We start from the raw sequence: 18,306 nt of genomic DNA, 5'->3' as shown, positions 1-18,306 counted from the left end.
CTTGTAGCTCCTGCCACTGGCGTTTGGTAAGCATATCCATGGTTCTCTCCCAGTCATTAAGCGAATCTGTGACGCAATGCTCTTCTTTCCTTTAACTCTTATCGATGTCTTCTGTTTTTCCTGCCTGTTAAAAGTCCCAAACTGTCGAGCAGTTGTCAAGAATACGTGCAACGCGCCTTTCGAAAGAAACGTCTTTCATGTTTCAGTTACACTTCTTTAGTATTCTCCCACTGAATCTGAGTGTGTGACATTTCCTTTCCGTCGAATAACTGTATACAGTTTTCCACGTCATGTCGCAAACTGAAATCAGTCACCTTATCATCATGCGCTACCGCGACTGTAATAGCCATAGCCAAAGTAATTAATACACAAGATGATGCTGAATCTCGTCAGACGTCATTTGACTCCCAATTTAGCTGCCAGTGCACTTTTTTTAGCAATTGATTGTAGCGATGCATTTGAAAAATTTTGCATCGGATGGCGATTTTCTGTTGCTTCACATCCGTTTGAACTCTATCCCATGAAGTAGTCGTAGACGCCTGTAGGCAGACAACCCCTTGACATCCCTAAAATTCCAGTTGCCTGCCTGCAGGCACCTAGGACTGCTTCACAAGTTGTTTTAAAATTTTCAATAAAGATGGGCAGGTGCCATCGAGGGTGTTGCCGAACTGAGGGGGTGGGGGGGGGGGCGTCTTAGAGGGATCCTTTGCCTTTTTACCCGCAAGTCTGTCGATGTTGCACCCCTGCGTGATCACGCCGCTGGTGGGCGGGAAACAGAAGGCTGAAAAAGCATGAGCACCTATTGCTGCTTTAGATCTCTTTTAAATTTCGTCGAATGGTTTTGAACGTGCCCTAGTGGTTCCAACTTGTGCACGAGAGTAAAAAAATTGCGGTCGGGCTGCACTCCAAAAGGGTACGATTACGTTCAATGGGCATGTGTCCTTCGAGAGGGTTCGAAATGTGCGATGCTGTCAGCAGCGTCAAATATTGTCAAAAACTGGTTCCGCTCCCCATTGCCCTGCGAACTGTCGCTTTCGACAGCGAAATGTATAGGAATCAACGGCCCAATCAAATGGGATGTTTCACGGACGCCCTTTATGCCATTTCGTGTGGACTCTTGAGAGTCGATGGATCTGAAATTTTTTTTCCCCTGTCTGTCCATAGGAAAACCGCGTTTTTTGAACGCTGGGTCTCGCCGTTCTGACGTCCATCGCAGGGGCTTCAAAAGAAGGAGAGAAATATGGGCGAGAGGGGGTCACGACCCTCCCACCGTGTGACAGGTCTGCGGTGGAGCTGCGGAGAATTGTCGTTAAATTAGGTGCCGGATGAACGTCATTAACCCAACTTACACGTGACGTGGACGTCTGAACTCTGGCAGTTTTTCCCCACGTGTCGACACGTTGCTGTCTGAAGCGACGTCAAGTCGGAGTGTGACGACAGCGGAGTGGCGCTGTCGCACCGTCACAGGGGAAGGTTATAGGCACGTTTGAGCCAAATTTCAAACTTATACTTACGCGATTTTGAAATAGTGGCCCTTTAATTGTGCTGCGCAATGTAATTAGGCCATTTGAGTAGACGTCCAGAACCCGCTCATTGTAAACGGCACAGATGTTTCCCTCGGTCTCTCGCCGTTTACGTTTTAGCTGTTTTATCTCACCGACCTTGGCGTCGGCGGCAGGTTTCCTCATTACGCAATCTCTAAAACTGAAGGTCGCCGACTTAATTCTCCCACGGCCGTAACAGTCGCGAAAGGCAACCATTTCAGGAATGATGAAGACAGAACAACTGGAAGGAGCCGAAGCAGATATGGCCATCTGTCGATCGGAATATGAAAAATAATAAAAAAAAACAAGGTGCGTATCATGAAAAACCTTTAATCACCGAATCATTAGTCCAGTTCTAATCTAAGAGGTTGTCTTAAGCTTACCACCTTCAGTGATTCCATTTTTTGTGCTGTCTTAACTTCTGTATGTCCGCCTCCGTAGCTCAGTGTAAAGCGTGTCTGGCTGCTGTGCAGAGGAACCGTGTTCGATTTCCGGTACTGTCAGTTATTTTCGCTTGGTGGGAGGTCTGGAACGGGGTGGATTCAGCCTCGTGTTACCAACTAAGCAGCCCTTGATTGAGATGTAGCGGTTCCAGGGTGTAGAGAACATGTCACCAAAGACTGCGTGCGTATAGTGTGCGTAATTTGCTTCATCCAACATAACCTAATGCGTGTAATTAGCACGCCTTGAGTTATGCTGCCTCACGACGTATGCACAGTTTCTCCCTGTAACACTTTTCTTAAAATGGTTCAAATGGCTCTGAGCACTATGGGACTTAACTTCTGAGGTCATCAGTACCCTAGAACTTAGAACTACTTAAACGTAACTAACCTAAGGACATAACACGCATCCACGCCCGAGGCAGGATTCGAACCTGTAAAAGTAGCAGTCGCGCGGTTCCGGACTGAAGCGCCTAGAACCGCTCGGCCACCCCGGCCGGCACTTGTCTTACTGTCTTAAACCTTTAACATAAGATCATACCTCTTAATGAGTAGATCATGACAACGTTATTAATATTTAAATTCGGTCAACAAGTACGTGCAATACTGAAAAGGATATTTTTGTTGCCCCTAAAATTCATTAGACTGCAGCAGACCGTTCGTGGAAGGGATGCCGGTTATCGCTGAAGCAACTGATTTTAGGCTCTATAGTTTCTCCACGCCAGCTTTATCTGACAGTTAAAACCGCTCAAAATGATCGGTTTCTGAAATAACCGATTTTCGCTTTTCTTATTCTAAATATTTCCTGTAATAAACGTAAAAATCGAGCAGAGATTAAAAATTTATACTGACTCAGTTTCATAAATACTAAATAGAAAAGCGAAAAGAAAACGTAATCGTTCCACCGTTCGCTGCTTTTTCCAAAAAAGTGATAAGTGGGTGAATACTACAGAAATACGAGGTGCATTCAAGTTCTAAGGCCTCCGATTTTTTTTCTAATTAACTACTCACCCGAAATCGATGAAACTGGCGTCACTTCTCGACGTAATCGCCCTGCAGAGGTACACATTTTTCACAACGCTGCCGCCATGATTCCGTGGCAGCGGCGAAGGCTTCTTTAGGAGTCTGTTTTGACCACTGGAAAATCGCTGAGGCAATAGCAGCACGGCTGGTGAATGTGCGGCCACGGAGAGTGTCTTTCATTGTTGGAAAAAGCCAAAAGTCACTAGGAGCCAGGTCAGGTGAGAAGGGAGCATGAGGAATCACTTCATAGTTGTTATCACGAAGAAACTGTTGTGTAACGTTAGCTCGATATGCGGGTGCGTTGTCTCGGTGAAACAGCACACGCGCAGCCCTTCCCGGACGTTTTTGTTGCAGTGCAGGAAGGAATTTGTTCTTCAAAACATTTTCGTAGGATGCACCTGTTACCGTAGTGCCCTCTGGAACGCAATGGGTAAGGATTACGCCCTCGGTGTCCCAGAACATGGACACCATCATTTTTTCAGCACTGGCGGTTACCCGAAATTTTTTTGGTGGCGGTCAATCTGTGTGCTTCCATTGAGCTGACTGGCGCTTTGTTTCTGGATTGAAAAATGGCATCCACGTCTCATCCATTGTCACAACCGACGAAAAGAAAGTCCCATTTGTGCTGTCGTTGCGCGTCAACGTTGCTCGGCAACATGCCACACGGGCAGCCGTGTGGTCGTCCGTCAGCATTCATGGCACCCACCTGGATGACACTTTTCGCATTTTCAGGTCGTCATGCAGGATTGTGTGCGCAGAACCCATAGAAATGTCAACTCTGGAGGCGATCCATTCAACAGTCATTCAGCGATCCCCCAAAACAATTCTCTCCACTTTCTCGATCGTGTCGTCAGACCGGCTTGTGCGAGCCCGAGGTTGTTTCGGTTTGTTGTCACACGATGTTATCCCTTCATTAAACTGTCGCACCCACGAACGCACTTTCGACGTAAGGAAAACGTCGCCATTTTAAGTATTTAAAACAGTTCTCATTCTCGCCGCTGGCGGTAAAATTCCATCTCCCGTACGGTGCTGCCATCTCTGGGACGTATTGACAATGAACGCGGCCTCATTTTAAGACAATGCGCATGTTTCTATCTCTTTCCAGTCCGGAGAGAAAATCGGAGGCCTTAGAACTTGAATGCACCTCGTATCACCAGCGTATTCCCACTCCGCCACTCGTGGTCTTGTGGTAGTGTTCTCGCTTGCCGAGTGCTGGGTCGCGAGTTCGATTCCCAGCAGGGGCAGGGCTTTTTACCTGCCCCGAAATAACTGGGTGTTGTTGTGTCGTATTCATCATCATCATTCATCCCCATTACTGTCGATGGAAAGCAACGGCAAACCACCTCCACTACGACCTTGCCTAGTACAGCGGTGCGGGCCTCTCGCATCGTTCCCCTACGCTCTGTCACGAAGCATGGGACTTCATTTCCATACTCCCACTGATTCTAATTTTTTGAAACTACGCTGAAAAATGATTTTATAATCTGGGATCATATCACTATTTGGACATTAAGAATAATCAGTGGTAAAGGGTGAAAATTAGGGTTGGAAATCTATTTTTTTCGTGTTGATTCCTCCGTTTTCAGGGGCTACAAGCAGATAAAGGCATGTTAGGTACACACAGGCAACAGGTCAGCTCCTTTATAGTTTTACTTTATAGTATGAATGAATTGTTAACTTTTTAATTTATTGCTTTTACCATAATTTCCTTCCTCTTTTATTATTTCATACAAATGGTACAAATATTTAATGTTTTGAAGAATCACTTTTCCCATTCGCTATAATAAAGCAAAAATGAAAAAATTTTAGCACTATTGCTATGGCACATTGATATTTCGTTTTTTTCACTCGATTATTAGCGAAAAATAAAAAGCACCTGTTACAACCGAGACCAAACAAATACAAAAAGTACTGGTTATTCAGAAGTAAAATACTGGTATCAGTTTTAAACGGCTGGCTTTTCTCATCCCTAGTTCGTGGCCATTTAGTAATACAGATAACCGTATTTGGCGTCTGTAAGTATGGAAACAGCATGAGAACGTTCCCCTGGAGACCAAAACGCAATTCGAGCCACAGTCGACGGAAAGCTCACCACAGACTCCACAAAGATATGCAAATTCGGTCGCTGGCAACTTTTGCACGCGGCTGCCAAACTGTCAGGCTAGATAGCGTTCGGCGATACGCTACAAAATCCGATAACTTGCGGCCCTGAACAACTCGTGCCTGCGTTTCGTTCTCTGATAAAGATTTCTTCATACTGCAAGCATGTTCATTGCGTACTTCGTTTGTTGTTATCAATATTTCCCTCTAGGAACATTTCGTGGCAAACTACGTGCTGTAAATTATGGGTCGTCCGCGATATAAAACGGGAATGGAAATCCTTGGAAGAACGACGACGTAACTCTGGCGAAACCCTGTTGGGCAATCACCGTTTGGTTTTGAAGTTGTATCAGCAGCCATGTCGGCAGACTAAGTTATGAGAATTCCGCCTACATGCAAAAACTCTTCTTTTTAATGCCCAAAGATGTTTAATATCTTTGTGCCATAATTAGTGGGTAATTTATTCAGTTCTTACTTTTTAGAATGTTAGGTTCTTGCTATAGTTATTTTAGTAGTATCAGTCCCCATCTGCATCTCATCAGTTGTGAAAATAAGGGCAGAAACAAGATGCGTGTTTTTGAACTACACTCGGCTTTAACACTTGCGTGGCATTTGCCTGAGACAAACCTAGGCTACACTATCAGACGGATGTACAAACCGAGACGTGGAGAGAAAGTTAGTGGTTCCTTATGGAGGTGGGGCACCACCACAAGAACACCGTCGTAAGCCGTGCGGGATAACCACGTGGTTTGAGGCGCCATGTCACGGTTCGCGCGGCTCCCCCCGTCGGAGGTTCGAGTCCTCCCTCGTGCATGGCTGTGTGTCTTGTACTGACCGTACGTTAGTTTAAGTTACATTAAGTAGTGCGTAAGCCTAGGGACCAATGACCTCAGCAGTTTGGTCCCATATTCCGTACCACAAATTTCCAATTTTCGAACCCCGTCGTAAACACGCTGCACAGAGACCAAGGTAAGGTTCCCCAGCAGACTGACTGTCAACTTATCTGTGCGGCAGAGAGCTGCGCATCCCAGAAGGCGACCACAGGAGCCGAGTTCAAACCACGGAAATCAAGTTTCTGAGATGAAAAGCATAATGATAAATCTTGAGTACTACTGATAACAGATACAGTTCCAACTGTGATTGTGCTTTACCGAAGGAAAACATTTCCAGACTCCAGATAAACCTCTCAGTTAAAACAATCTAATACTACAGGCTATACTTCCACACATCTTCGTTGCTTCAGATACGTTGGAAGTAAAGTGTATGGATTGCAACAGAACTGCTTCCAGCGAAAATTAACTTCCAGAACAATATACAACTCGCAGCTGTCGCTTTACAAAGTGTGAAAACTAACAATTATGTATGTTAAGTGGGTTGGAAGCAAAATTACTGAAATTTACGTCGCATTATTCAGAAAATGCAGAAAATCTTGTAACAATAGATGGGACTTTGGTTATTGCAAAGAAAAGACTAGAATTTCTGAAGGAGATAGTTGAAAGGCAAGTCTATAAATTTGGTTTGAAAAGAAAGAATCCATAACCAATCAAAGCAAGTCACAAGAATTTTGAAAACCAAGTATGGAAACATCAAGGGAGCAGACCACTTTAAATATGTGGGTGAAAATATAAACAAAAAAGTAAAAAAGAAGCAATTAAGATCAGAACTGAAAAAAAATGAAAAGAACATACGTGAGGGTGATAAATCACTACAAAGAAAAGTTTCCCTAAAGATGTTAAAGTTACGGCACTTGAATAGCCGTCTATGGGTCAGAACACTGCATTCATCTGTATGTAAAATTGCATTAGAAGATTTGAAAAGACAGAAAGGAGAATCTTGCGAAGAATATTAGGTATAATCCACAACAAAAATGGTAATTGGTTTTCAGACCAAATAATGAAATATACTCACTCTCCCTTAAAATAACAAATGATGTCAGGAAAAGATGTGTTACATTCTTTCGACACTAGAGAGAATCAGGGAAGACGGATCAACAAAGAAGATCCACACATTCTTCCAAAACAGGAAACAGGCAAAGACACTGTACCACACAAGCGGCTCGTAGTGAAATTGCGTGCTTATGGAATATCGTCTCAGTTATGTGACTGGATCTGTGATTTCCTGTCAGAGAGGTCACAGTTCGTTATAATTGACGGAAAGTCATCGAGTAAAACAGAAGTGATTTCTGGTGTTCCCCAGGGTAGTGTTATAGGCCCTTTGCTGTTCCTTATCTATATAAACGATTTGGGAGACAATTTGAGCAGCGCTCTTAGGCTATTTGCGGATGACGCTGTCGTTTATAGACTAATAAAGTCATCAGAAGATCAAAACAAACTACTAAACGATTTAGAAGAAATATCGGAATGTTGCTAAAAGTGGCAGTTCACCTTAAATAACGAGAAATGTGAGGTCATCCACATGAGTGCTAAAAGGAACGCTACACGATAAATCAGTCTAAACTAAAAACCGTAAATTCAACTAAATACCTAGGTATTACAATTAGGAACAATTTAAATTGGAATGAACACATAGAAAATGTAGTGGGGAAGGCTAACCAAAGATTGCGTTTCATTGGCAGAACACTTGGAAAATGTAACAGACGTACTAGGAGACCTACTGCCTACAATACGCTTGTCCGTCCTCTTTTAGAATACTGTTGAGCGGTGTGGGAGCCTTACCAGATAGGTCTGACTGAGTACATTTAAAAAGTTCAAAGAAAGGCAGCACGTTTTTACAATCATAAAATAAGGGAGAGAGTGTCACAGAAATGATACAGGATTTGGGATGGAAATCATTAAAAGAAAGGCGTTTTTCGTTGCGACGGAACCTTGTCACGAAATTCCAATCACCAACTTCGTCCTCCGAATGCGAAAATATTTTGTTGAGACCGACCTACATAGGGAGGAACGATTACCACGCTAAAATGAGGGAAATCAGAACTCGCGCGCTATACAAGATTGGAGTAACAGAGAATTGTGAAGGTGGTTCGATGAACCCTCTGCCAGGCATTTAAATGTGATTTTCAGAGTATCCATGTAGATGTAGATATAGAAAGTGAGTGGGGATGGAAAACAAAGAACTTAGAAGAAAAGCAGATTGAAAAGGAGACTTTACTCAACAGAGACAAAATTCAGAATAGAAATTGAGAATTTTAAAGGCTTTGAGGAACTGAAACAAACAGAAAAATAACTGGAACCAAATGATCTTGTGCGATAAAAACAGCTCATTCTGAGAAAATGAGCTTTAGAGAGAAATGAAGGTGGAGAGACGTAAGTAGTTATATTGAGGTGCTCGTTAGTTGGCCTGAAACAAAAAAGGAAAAATAAAGGTAAAGAGAAACAACTGCGATTGTTGTATAGGAAGGTGCACAACGCCTCAAGGTAGCTGGCCTTTGTATGTTTCAAGGGAAAGGGAGAGGAGGACGAAGAAGAAGGGAGGGAAAGGGAGAGGACGAAGAAGAAGGCTACTCTTGTACAAGTGCCGTTACTTGGCATCAGGCCGGCCGTAGTGGCAGAGCGGTTCTAGGCGCTACAGTCCGGAACCGCGCGACTGCTACGGTCGCAGGTTCGAATCCTGCCTCGGGCATGGATGTGTGTGATGTTCTTAGGTTACTTAGGTTTAAGTAGTTCTAAGTCTAGGAGACTGATGACCTCAGAAATTATTGTTACGGCGTTTATCTACACCAAGAAGAAATGCAGATGATAAACGGGTATTCATTGGACAAATATATTATACTAGAACTGACATGTGATTACATTTTCACGCAATTTGGGTGCATAGATCTTGAGAAATCAGTACCCAGAATAACCACCTCTGGCAGTAATAACGGCCTTGATACGCCTGGGCATTGAGTCAAACAGAGCTTCGATGGTGTGTACAGGTACAGCTGCCCATGCAGCTTCAACACGATACCACAGTTCATCAAGAGTAGTGACTGGCGTATTGTGACGAGCCAGTTGCTTGGCCACCATTGACCAGACATTTTCAGTTGGTGAGAGATGTGGAGAATGTGCTGGCCAGGGAAACAATCGAACATTTTCTGTATCCAGAAAGGCCCGTACAGGACCTGCAACATGCGGTCGTGCATTATCCTGCTGAAATGTAGGGTTTCGAAGGGATCGAATGAAGGGTAGAGGCACGGGTCGTAACACATCTGAAATGTAACGTCCACTGTTCAAAGTGCCGTCAATGCGAACAAGAGGTGACCGAGACGTGTAACCAATGGGACCCCATGCCATCACACTGGGTGATACGCCAGTATGGCGATGACGAATACCCGCTTGCAATGTGCGTTCACCGCGATGACGCCATCACGGATGCGACCATCGTGATGCTGTAAACAGAACCTGGATTCATCCGAAAAAATGACGTTTTGCCATTCGTGCACCCAGGTTCGTCGTTGAGTACACCATCGCAGGCGCTCCTGTCTGTGATGCAGCGTCAAGGGTAACCGCAGCCGTGGTCTCCGAGCTGATAGTCCGTGCTGCTGCAAACGTCGTCGAACTGTTCGTGCAGATGGCTGTTGTCTTGCAAACGTCCCCATCTGTTGACTCAGGGGTCGAGACGTGGCTGCACGATCCGTTACAGCCGTGGGGATAAGATGTGATAGTGATACGAGGCCGTTCGTATCCACACGGCGTTCCGTATTACCCTCCTCAACCCACCGATTCCATATGCTGCTAACAGTCATTGGATCTCGATCAACGCGAGCAGCAATGTCGCGATACGATAAACCGCAATCGCGATAGTCTACAATCCGACCTTTATCAAAGTCGGAAACGGGATGGTACGCATTTCTCCTCCTTACACGAGGCATCACAACAACGTTTCACCAGGCAACGCCGGTAGACCGCTGTTTGTGTATGAGAAATCGCAATCTTGCCTCATGTCAGAACGTTGTAGGTGTCGCCACCGGCACCACCCTTATGCGAATGCTCTGGAAAGCTAATCATTTGCATATCACAGCATCCTCTTCCTGTCGGTTAAATTCCACGTCTGTAGCACGTCATCTTCGTGGTGTAGCAATTTTAAAGGCCAATAGTGTATGTTGCGCTATGTAGATGGTTTATGATAACAGATAGTGGATATTAAATTAAATCAATGAACTTTTTCGACAGCCTTAAGCTGACGTGATTATTTCAAAAATCGGTATAAACATATTGAGACTCATTCCTCATCGAACTCCTAAACGTATAAGTTGCTATTTTGCGTTTGTACGAGGAGCTTTTAAAAAGTGAGATACACATTTTCATAGGAAGTTAAGTACCTTTTATTGAATTCTGGAACGCAGATACATGACACAATTTTTTTTAATAGAGACACCAACTTCTCTCCAAACAAAGTCGGAACGCCCTACTAATCGTTTAATTTGCTGGCGACAGAAATCGCTCTGAGCACAGAACTATTTGAGAACCACGTTGTGGACGTCCTGATTGTTGGAAAATCTCTTTGCCCCCAGATGTTGTCTAAGCTTGCCGAAAATGTGGAAACCGCGTTTTGCAAGCTCTGGGCTGTATGGGACACCATCATCACCGACATCTGTGCGCCCTTGGTGAAATTGTTGGCACCATTTCATTACAGTTGGACGCGACATTGCATTGGTCCATATACCGACCGAATTTCACGGTTATCTCTGTGCAATTTAGATGTTATGTCCAGAAGATTCGTACTGCCCCGCATACTTCAGTTCTGGAGTACGTTTCCACTTGCTGCACCGTTTCAGTCCCACCCTTCCATACACCTTTTAGCCGTAGCACAGCAGAACTATCTGTGCATCAAGATCATGCGACAATGCGTCTGTCTTGTTTCGTTAGCACGCGACAACTTGTCTAACTTACTTTGTGGAGTCCCCAACTATTCTGTAAATGTTAGTCTTCCTGTAATCACGATTCGATAAGTCAAAAAAGAAACACGTAACTACACTTTTTAATTTTACTTTCTGATGATCGGGCAATGGCCTTGCTGCAGTGGTTACAACGGTTCCCGTGAGATCACCGAAGTTAAGCGCTGTCGGGCGTGGTCGGCACTTGGATGGGTGACCATCCAGGTCGCCATGCGCTGTTGCCATTTTTCGGGGTGCACTCAGCCTCGTGATGCCAATTGAGGAGCTACTCGACCAAATAGTAGCGGCTTCGGTCAAGAATACAATCATAACGACCGGGAGAGCGGTGTGCTGACAACACGCCCCTCCTATCCGCATCCTCCACTGAGGATGACACGGCGGTCGGATAGTCCTGGTAGGCCACTCGTGGCCTGAAGACGGAGTGCTTTTTTTCTGATGATCGATTAGATACAACATACTGTGAAGTGTAAAGTGTTTTATTTCTTCGTGCACATGATTAGCTCCGTCACGTGGTACGCTGTGAGTACATTTTGCAATTCCACAGTGACAAGGCGTCTGTAGGCATACGCCAACAGTTTGCAATCAGCGTCCCCTGAGCGAATAAAGGAACGTCTTTGCTTCTTTCTGATTAACTCTGCCAGAATGTAATTACCAAAATCTCCTCGCTCTTCAGTGTTCGCATAATGCTAGATGATTTAATTATTAAAGTCATCTCCTTCGTTTGCACTGAAAATGAGCAAGACGGTGGGTCGACAGCAACAAACAGAAGGTTTCTTCCGCTACGGGCGCTGCAAGTTCATTAAGACAGCCCCGCCTTCTTACAGATTATTTAATTGGCTTATGGTAAGTGGGGCCGGTCCACAAAACCACGCAAGTACGAGGTGCATTCAAGTTCTAAGGCCTCCGATTTTTTTTCTCCGGACTGGAAAGAGATAGAAACATGCGCATTGTTTTAAAATGAGGCCGCATTCATTGTCAATACGTCCCAGAGATGGCAGCACCGTACGGCACATGGAATTTTACCGCCAGCGGCGAGAATGAGAACTGTTTTAAATACTTAAAATGGCGACGTTTTCCTTACTTCAACAGCGTGCAATCATTCGTTTTCTGAATTTGCATGGTGTGAAACCAATTGAAATTCATCGACAGTTGAAGGAGACATGTGGTGATGGAGTTATGGATGTGTCGAAAGTGCGTTCGTGGGTGCGACAGCTTAATGAAGGCAGAACATCGTGTGACAACAAACCGAAACAACCTCCGGCTCGCTCAAGCCGATCTGACGACATGATCGACAAAGTGGAGAGAATTGTTTTGGGGGATCGCCGAATGACTGTTGAACAGATCGCCTCCAGAGTTGGCATTTCTATGGGTTCTGTGCACACAATCCTGCATGACGACTTTAAAATGCGAAAAGTGTCATCCAGGTGGGTGCCACGAATGCTGACGGACGACCACACGGCTGCCCGTGTGGCACGTTGCCAAGCAATGTTGACGCGCAACGACAGCACGAATGGGACTTTCTTTTGGTCGGTTGTGAGAATGGTTGAGACGTGGATGCCATTTTTCAATCCAGAAACAAAGCGCCAGTCAGCTCAATGGAAGCACACAGATTCACCGCCACCAAAAATATTCCGGGTAACCGCCAGTGCTGAAAAAATGATGGTGTCCATGTTCTGGGACAGCGAGGGCGTAATCCGTACCCATTGCGTACCAAAGGGCACTACGGTAACAGGTGCATCCTACGAAAATGTTTTGAAGAACAAATTCCTTCCTGCACTGCAACATAAACGTCCGAGAAGGGCTGCGCGTGTGAAGTTTCACCAAGACAATACACCCGCACATCGAGCTAACGTTACGCAACAGTTTCTTCGTGATAACAACTTTGAAGTGATTGCTCGTGCTCCCTACTCACCTGACCTGGCTCCTAGTGACTTTTGGCTTTTTCCGACAATGAAAGACACTCTCCGTGGCCGAACATTCACCAGCCGTGCTGCTATTGCCTCAGCGATTTTCCAGTGGTCAAAACAGACTCCTAAAGAAGCCTTCGCCGCTGCCACGGAATCATGGCGTCAGCGTTGTGAAAAATGTGTACGTCTGCAGGGCGATTACGTCGAGAAGTAACGCCAGTTTCATCGATTGCTGGTGAGTAGTTAAGTAGAAATCGGAGGTCTTAGAACTTGAATGCACCTCGTAACGCAGAATCCCTTTTGCTGACGTCAGAGGATCGGGCGGCAGTCAGCGGGGCTGGTACGCCCGGTTGTCGGGGAGACCAGATAAGGCCGCGGCAGCTTCCTGCGACGCGTCGTCCCCACAGCACCGCAGCGCAGGTAGATTCGCGGAGTGCGCGCGCAAACGGCTGCGCCCCAGCGGATGCACAACTCCCCGGAAACGGTTACCGCTGGATTATGCGGCACCCGCTCTCACGAACGCCATTATTGCCTCTTTCCGACTGCTTTCCTCGCACTGTGGCCAAACTCTGCGGCGTTAAGTGTGGAACAGTATCTGCGAAGCGCTGCTTGTTTCGTGGCTGCGAAAAGAACTTACCAACTGCTGCTCTTGCCAGATTAAGGCAGCATCGGTGAAAGACAATGTGCACACTAAACCCTTCCTTTCAAGTACGTGGTTTGACTCTTTCGCAAAGACCGGAATTGCAGAAATGTTTCTACCACTGTCCTGAGGCCAGTAACTGGTGCGAACCACTTTTCAACTTCTAGCTAACAGTTTTAATTGAAGGTACACTATTTTGTTTCTTTCAAGAAGTCAATTGCAGTAGCTGCGGTGTAATAGTTATTTGCCTTTCTTTAGATATTGCCGCGCAACATGCCTGTTCGGGCTTACGTGGCCATTTTCAAGTGCACCTCTTGATTCTGTAAGTAATGAAACTCTTTTACGACTCACTTATGATCAAGAACGTATTTGTACAGATTACATTTCTACTTACATCTATGTGCAGATGACGATCATACGTCATCCAGGGGCCAACTGTGAGCTTACTGTTGTCAAATATTGTTATTATGATTACGGAGCTGTTATATTATGAAATTTTTCGTAATAACAGTGGTTTTACACCTATTTGACAGTTGGGTCTCTTGTATGTTACACGTATACAGATTTTTTGTCTTTAAGACTCAGGGATGGTATCGTTTTTGGACAGATATTATATGGTTAAATTTTTTGTGTTTGTTGTTTGTGGCCGGCCGCTGTGGCGGAGCGGTTCTGGGCTGGGTTCGAATCCTGCCTCGGGCATGGATATGTGTGATGTCCTTAGGTTAGTTAGGTTTAATTAGTTCCAAGTCTAGGGGACTGATGACTTCAGATGTTAAGTCCCATAGTGCTCAGAGCCATTTGAACCATGTGTTGTCTGTGGTATCATATATTTATCCTTTCTCGTGGTCGAAAATTTCAATAAAATTTTCCAAGTAGGGTTTGTGTTTCTGGTCAGTTTGTTCATTGGGCAAGTCGCTTTGAAAATTTTTCGTTTGAGTATTCTGCTTTTATTAATGTACCTTCCCCAGAGACACAAAACTTTTGCCGTTAGAGTTAATAAAAGTCGTCTCTTTTCAGTTATCTGTGACAGTCTATAATCCCATCATACAGAAGTATGGAGTGAGAAGGTAGCGCAGTAAATTCTAGAAGTTTCGTGAACTGGAAGTAGCTGTAAACAATATTAGTTTAATACTGCTTGACTATAATGTTCATTTTGAGTGTGTGTGCGTGTGTTTTACTTGGAGATCCTGTGTTTATTCGTCAATATTTTGTCTGTTTCAGGTAATCTACTACCGAGACGTTATACTTAGCTGAGACGCTGCACATTGATGCTTATTTTAGAAATTCTAACGACTACGTAATAGAGGTAAGTAACACACAGGACTATCCATACCGCGTAAAATTTGCAACTTGAAATTATTCATAACCTTAACCGAAAATTTCTATTTTGATAGTAATTTAATCATCTTCAGCAGTCTTCCTTGTCATCGATGCCAGCCGGCCACTGTGGCAAGCTTTTCTAGGCGCTTCATTCCGGAACCGCGCTGCTACTACGGTCGCAGGTTCGAATCCTGCCTCGGGCTTGGGTGCGTGTGACGTCCTTAGATTAGTTAGGTTTAAGTAGTTCTAAGTCTAGGAGACTGATGACCTCAGATGTTAAGTCCCATAGTGCTTAGAGCCATTTGAATCATTTTTTGTCATCGACGCCAAGTATTCTACAAACTATCTGTCGTTTATTTTGTTCTGTCTTCTTTCTGCACTGTTTCCAGTAATAGACCTGTCTGAACAAATGTTTCAGTTCAATTCCCGCGATGCATCCCATCTAACACCGATGGAGGAAGAAGATGACTGCAAATGACCTATTTTATAAGGGGCAACAAACAGTTTTCCTTCGAAGGTCCTTGGTTCAAGTCTTCCCTCAAGTGAAAATTTTACTTTCTTTATTTTCGCAAAGTTATGATCTGTCCGTTCGTTCATTGACGTCTCTGTTCACTGTAATAAGTTAAGTGTCTGTTTTTTGCGACTGCACCGCAAAACCGTGCCATTAGTAGACGAAAGGACGTGCCTCTCCAATGGGAACCGAAAACATTCGATCTCAAGGTCATAGGTCAACCGATTCCTCCACAGGAAAACACTTCTGATATATTCTATTCGACACTGGTGACGGCATGTTCGTCACATGACAGGAATATGTTGTCGACCCACCTAACTTGTACACTTGGCGAATGGGTAAAAAGATTCTTCTACCTTGCCCAGGTTTTCTTCTGGATGTGATAAGCACTCCCAAAAAGGTGATGAAAACATAAGAGTTTGTGACATAAACTGCAAAAAAATGAATGCAACAGTTTCACAGTCGCACAGTTTTCCCTGTGCTCTGTCAAAACATATGTTTTTAACGTTTTCAAATTTTTCCGTATGTAGACCGTCAAATCCTGCATATGTCCAAGCAAAACTGAACGTGTCCTGGAATTTTGGAGAGCGAAGTTGATTATGTGTGAGTGCCTGAACTTTGATAATTGTCTGAAAATAAAAAATTAAACTTTTTCTTGAGGGAAGACTTGAACCAAGGAGCTCTCGTTCCGCAGCTGCTCACGCTAACCACGGGAACACGGCGCTCCTGTGTTTATATTGTCCTTGATGTTGCCTGTCTTGCGCGTGGACTACTCACTTTGTATATTTTGCTTTTTTTTTTCATAGTTCCACACAACTTGTTCCTGTTTACTCGATTGATCTGTGTTCAGTTTTTCAAGTCCTATCCACTGTGCTAACTTGTAACAAAATCTGAGGGTGGTGCGATGGGGAGGTTCTCTTGTTAGAACTCGGTCGCGCGGTTCCACACTAAAGCGCCTAGAACCGCTCGGTCACAGCGGCCGGCTTGGTAAAACACCGTATCCTGCTGCGTGAGGAAGTCCCAACTGCCTGCTGGACATACTCTTCCCCGACAGGAATCATTGACCCTTCAAGGTCCATTTTAAGGGACCGACAGAGTGATAATCCCATGAGGAGACTGGGGAGTATCCCACTTGAGTTGGCGTAACTTCTGCGTTACGACATTTGCTATACGGAGACGACCAGCGTCTTGTGGCGAGTCGTGTCCAGCACGGAACTTGGAGCACCATTCCATAATGGAGGATTTCGACAGACATGTTACCCCATACACATTCTTTGTTCTCGACTGGATGCCTACCGATGCGTGTCCTGTGGCAGCCAAGAAAAGAATAACACTACGTTTGTCCTGTCTGGACGCATTTGGTAATAACGCCACCATATGTCACGTTACGTCGGAAAAACACGAATGCGACGCTCTTTCCTACATGTCGCTGCGTACACACACGCAACGGAGTCGCGCTAGGTTGCATAAACGCTGCAGCAACGCCCCCAAACGGAAACTTTTTGATTGCTCTTTCCATTTTAGTGAGTAAGTTGACAACGGTAACACACACTGAAAAATCGTGATTTGGACTGTATTTTATATAAAATAGTTCGTGAAATTTCTATTGCTGCAATTTATCCTACATTATGTACGTACGTTTAAAAATAAGATAGAGTATACTTATTTTTTATTACAGTTAAAATAAGAAGTGGTGCCAACCTTGTGTGAATGCTCTGAAAAGCTAATCATTTGCATATCTCAGTATCTTCTTCCTGTCGGTTAAATTTCGCGTCTGTGGCACGTCATCTTCATGGTGTAGCAATTTTAACGGCCAGTAGTGTACATTAGAGACGGAGCAGTAAATAACGGTTCGCAGCGTAATTGTAATGAGATCTGCTCCCATTATGTTATTAGTTGGCGCTTCAAACAAAGAACAGAGTGCCTGCATGTAGCACGAAAGACTGAAAAAAGCGATTTCAGTTGAAATGTGGTGGGACTTCATGAATTACGAAGCAGAACTTTCCGCCTCAGTGTAACGGTGAAGTAGTGGTAGCAAATTAAATTATAAATATTACCAGGAGTCTCTAATTAAAGCAATACGCTCTCGATGAATAAATAATGTGGAGTTCCATTTTCCCCTTTCTTGTTTTTATATAAATGGGATGGACATCTGTGTGTGTGTGTGTGTGTGAGAGAGAGAGAGAGAGAGAGAGAGAGAGAGAGAGAGAGAGAGAGAGAAAAGCGATATTCAGTTCGGTATTGATTCCAAACCTAAGTGTTATCAGAGCCAATCGGAATTCCAGAAATTATATATAAGGTGGATGCTTACATTTGGTTGTAACAGGAAGAGGGAATCGCAGAGTAAATCTTGCCTGCGAGTGAGAAACTGATACTTTAAGAAAAAGTACTCTTGATAGATACGCCTACGCAGATTTCATCTGAATGTTCGATGTCGCTTAGGTGGAATGTTACTGCGAGGGACGAATGCCTGGCTAACCAGTTAGAAGATGACACTGCATTTTATGTGCTGCTGATGTCGAAGAGCCCATGAAAACAGCAAGAGGCTCTGTGTCCATCAAAAAACATAGTAGCTACCTGTGCGACCGATGGCGCTAAGTAGCGGGCGACTTTAACTTACCGAGTACAGTCCGGGACGTCTGTGGATTCATTGGAGGTGTTACAGTCTCGTGAAGTAGCTTTGAACAAGTTTTCCTGAAAACTGTTTTGAGCAGCTGGTTCGATAGCCCACACGCAATGGAAATACAGGGCTATTACAAATGATTGAAGCGATTTCATAAATTCACTGTAGCTCCATTCATTGACATATGGTCACGACACACTACAGATACGTAGAAAAACTCATAAAATTTTGTTCGGCTGAAGCCGCACTTCAGGTTTCTGCCGCCAGAGCGCTCGAGAGCGCAGTGAGACAAAATGGCGACAGGTGCCGAGAAAGCGTATGTCGCGCTTGAAATGCACTCACATCAGTCAGTCATAACA

This window comes from Schistocerca cancellata, chromosome 3 (genome assembly GCF_023864275.1).
Source record: "Schistocerca cancellata isolate TAMUIC-IGC-003103 chromosome 3, iqSchCanc2.1, whole genome shotgun sequence".
NCBI classification, from domain to species: domain Eukaryota; kingdom Metazoa; phylum Arthropoda; class Insecta; order Orthoptera; family Acrididae; genus Schistocerca; species Schistocerca cancellata.
The sequence above is the reverse complement of the archived record's forward strand: the minus strand, read 5'-3'. Positions refer to the sequence as shown.